We start from the raw sequence: 4,489 nt of genomic DNA on the forward strand, positions 1-4,489 counted from the left end.
CCAAACTCTTGGAAAGATAGGTACTTAGTCATGATTTGGTTCAAAACCTGGATTGATGAATTTAACATTGTTAATCATGATGCAAATGAACATAAGATAGATATCCTAAGGACAAGTTCTAATTATTAGGTGAGAATGGGTAGGTTTTCTATCTGGTCTTTAAAAGGGTCTCATATCTGCCCAGTGACGTTCTTCGTAAAGACAGTATGGGGGCGTTGCAAGGAACAGTTAAGGTAAGTATACCCACCATTACCAAGCAGGCACTCAGATATGAGTTGGGTGTTTCACGCATCTGAACCCTGACCGATAGTCATAGGGCAAATCGCTAATCCCCCACCTAACTTAAAGCTTGTGTGTGCTTCTCAAAATCAAAGTATGTGATGCATGTGACAGTTCTATAAGATGCATGAGACAGTTCTATACAAATGCATGAAAAATATGCGTAAAAATATTTAAAGCATATAAGCAGATAACAAAAGGAAAGTATATTAAAAAACACACGAAAACAAAAACAATTCAGACAAAAACAAAGCTTAGTCCACAAGGTCCCCAGTGGAGTCGCCATTCTGTCGCGGGTGCGCGGCGTTGCGGCGAAAATTCCACTTTTTAGAATCTAGGAAGTGTGTATGGTATCTATCTGGCAAATGTGGGGAGACAAGAAAATAGTCTTTTGTTGGTAGGAAAATGGAATGGGAGTCGCCACCTAGTATTTCGGTCACTAGGAACCCTAACTGGTCTCAGAGATTAGGTACGGGGACTGGTTGCGTAAAGGGAAGGTATTAGCACCCCAAATACGCCCTACCTAAGGTAAGCTGCATTGTTTATTTGTCTGATAAAATTCAAGGTCTTGTTGTGTTTCCTAGTTGTTGGTCCGTCTATGGTTCAAGAAAAGTCCTCCTCAATAAGGAGGTCCTTATCTTATCGGGTAAAACCTAATCCTTCTAATGTATATGTATGTTGGTCCGTCTATGGTCCAAGAAAAGTTCTCCTCAATAAGGAGGTCCTTATCTTAAGGGGTAAAACCTAATCCTTCTAACTGTCTATGTATGTTGGTCCGTCTATGGTTCAAGAAAAGTCCTCCTCAATAAGGAGGTCCTTATCTTATCGGGTAAAACCTAACTATTCTAACGTCTATGAAAAACCATATTTTTTATATCAGGAATACGTCTTACGTATAAATTCGTAATCCCAAATACTAAAAGAGGACAAAAAGATTTTTTTAGAATTTTTGAAATATTGGCCTAGTTCTCATGGCTTGAATAAACTGGTTATTAAAGCCAAAATGCATGCTAATACATATATTGTTTTGAAATTTTCTTTGTTGTGTGAAAAATATGATGTTATAATATTTATATATATATATTGGAGAGACTAGGCCGTATGCATGAAAACAAAACATTTATTTTGTAATTATGTATTTTTTATGTTTTGACGAAAACCGGGTATTTTAATACCGGATTTGTATCTTTACAGTATAAAAATACAAACCGATATTGATCAAAATACAGTAATAAAATTACAATAAACTCACATATTTTTGAAATAATTTTCGAGGAAATTAATTAATTTTTCTATATATATATCAGATATAAATAATACAACCACAATATAATATACATAACATTTAATATATAATTGGGCCGGGCTGGGCCGATCTCGGGCCAAAGGATATTGGGTCAATCTCGGCCCCAAACAAAGTCTGTTTTATCATGGGCCGGAACCAGCCCAGCCAGTAGGGCTGGGCTGGTATCAGTCCGGCCCACAGGAGGAAACCACATTGCTGGGCCAGAACCAATCTGGCCCAGCCTAATTAAAAAACAAACGGGGGGAATTATTTTCCCCCCTTCCTGCATGCAGAACGCTGCTCGTTCTGCATGCAGAACGCTGCTCGTTCTGCATGCAGGAGATGAAACCAAACAATGTGCGAAGAGGGGGGAGAAGAGCACCTGGCGTGGAGGCGGCGGTGCGTCGCTGGTATGTCGGCGGTGCTGCGGTGGAGGCTGGTGGTTTCACTGGCGTGCACTGGTCCCGGCTAGAAGATGAAGGAGCCGATTCCTGCAGAGGAGAAGGAAAGCTCTCGGCTGGAGCTGTCGGTGTAACTGAGGAAGGAGCTGCTACTCCGGTTGCTGCTGGGCGTCGCTGGAGGAAGGAAGACTGCTGTTGGCCGGCGAAGAAGCTGGAAGGCGGAGGCTTGCTCCTGTGGAGGCTGTCACTGCTGAGGAGGCCGCGGGAGGCGTTGCTGGGGCTGTTGAAGCTGCGGTGAAGGAGAAGCTGAGGTGAAGCTCTGTTGCTGGCGTTGTGTTGATGGGAGGGAGAGGGGACAGTGTTTCTTTGTGACTGCTGGAAGAGAATGAGAGGAAATGGAGGGGGCTGCCCCGATTTGGTTTTGCAAGAGAGAAGGGTGTCCCTTGTTGCTGGTTGCTGAGGGGAAGAAGAAAATCAAGGGGAGTGGCGCTAGAAGAAGGGCTGTTCGGGTGTGTGTGGGTCTGTGGGGGAGCTGGACTACGGTGGAGAGAGAGAAAAAAAAAAAGAAAGGGAAGGCTGTTTGCAGGAAAAACCGGGCAGAAAAGCTTATTTTGTGCCAACTTTGAGCTCCTCTTTTGCCAACCCTTTGAGCATGAAAATTGATCCTATTTATAGGGCCGGACAGAGGGTAATCTCGTCTTCAATAGGAAAAACATCCCAGCCCTTGATTCGCCTTGAGTAATTCAAACCGTTGGTTCAAAGTGTGCACCTCGAACTGCCAAATTTGCAGACTGCCCGAGGTGCACGATTTGGGCCACAAAACGGAGCTGTTCCAAACTTTTTTGACCCGACCGGACCACTCCCCATGATAAATGGGTTCCAGGTGGACATGTCGGTGCATGCTTTGTCGGATTTGGGGGCCAAACGAGGCAGCAAACACGCCTGGAAGTCGGCCACTCGGGCAGCTCGGCGGGGAAGACAGTGAACAGTACCGGGCGATGCGTCGCCTGGTTCCTGCCTCTTTTTTTTTTTTTTTTTTTTAAAGTGCAAAACGGTGCCGTTTTGATAAAAATAGGGATTTCTTTGCCAATTTTCAATTTAGTCCTCCGACTTTCAATTTCGTTCAATATTATTCCCTAATTGACCCTAAAACTTCTGATTTGATGCAATTTAGTCCCGACATAACTTCACCTTCGGCCCCAAAGTTACGCGCCTTTTGCAATATGGTCCTTGGTCTCGGATTTATGCAATTTCATCCCTAATTGGCCATTAAACTTCAATATTTATGCAATTAGGCCCCTGATTTGACCTAATAAATTCCTAAAAAATATATTTTGGCCCCAGAACTTAAATTTCTTCTAATTAAAGCCCAAATTGACTTAAAAATCAATTTTTCTTACAATCAAATCTCCTATAAATTCATTTAAAAATCCAATTAAGTCCATAAACATCCAAATTTGGGCTTTTCTCCTCAAATTTCAAATTTCCCTTCTCAACAGGGCTCTCCTCCTTCAAGAATATACTGTCAAAAATCCAATCTTTGTATTTTTAACCTCATTGACCAATTTTCCAACCATTTTCTGAGCGCTTCTGCCTCCTGTGATTTTTCTAACCTCCTTTGACTATATATTTATATATATATTTTGTGGGGACCCAAAAATGGGTTACAACAGATGCCCCCTCTTTATAATGCTTACGGAGCAGAGGTTTTGCATAGTAAGTTTTATAAAGATAAACCCAAAACAGAATTCCCGAAACTGATCTGGTTGAAGCTTGATTGATCTGAAACTTGTCTTTTACAGCAATCCTCCTGAACTTGGAATCCCATCTGGCGATTCCTTTTAACCAACATGAAATATGAGGTCCCATCTGGCGACCTCCTTTAACCAATATCAAAATACGAGATCCCTTCTGGCGATCTCCTTTAATCAATTTGGAATCCCATCTGGCGATTCCTTTTTTAATCAACATGAAAAACGAGGTCCCATCTGGCGACCTTCAAATAGCAAAACACGAGATCCCTTCTGGCGATCTCCTTTAATCAACTTGGAATCCCATCTGGCGATTCCTTTTATTCAAACGAAATATAAGGTCCCATCTGGCGACCTCCAAATAGCGAAATACGAGATCCCTTCTGGCGATCTCCTTCAACTTGGAATCCCATCTGGCGATTCCTATTATTCAACAGGTAATACGAGGTCCCATCTGGCGACCTCCAAATAGCGAAACACGAGATCCCTTCTGGCGATCTCCTTTATTCAACTTGGAATCCCATCTGGCGATTCCTTTTATCCAACATGTAATACGAGGTCCCATCTGGCGACCTTCAAATAGCGAAACACGAGATCCCTTCTGGCGATCTCCTTTAATCAACTTGGAATCCCATCTGGCGATTCCCTATTACCAAAGCTGATATCGATGTCGTTCTTCCTGATGGCAGGGTTCAAACTTTTCATTCTCTCTTTTTCTTGTTCTTCTCGTTGTTCCAGAATCCACTATGGTTCAAAACCGTGATTCTTTGCTA

This window comes from Populus trichocarpa, chromosome 10, assembly GCF_000002775.5.
Source record: "Populus trichocarpa isolate Nisqually-1 chromosome 10, P.trichocarpa_v4.1, whole genome shotgun sequence".
In the NCBI taxonomy this organism is placed as follows: Eukaryota; Viridiplantae; Streptophyta; class Magnoliopsida; order Malpighiales; family Salicaceae; genus Populus; species Populus trichocarpa.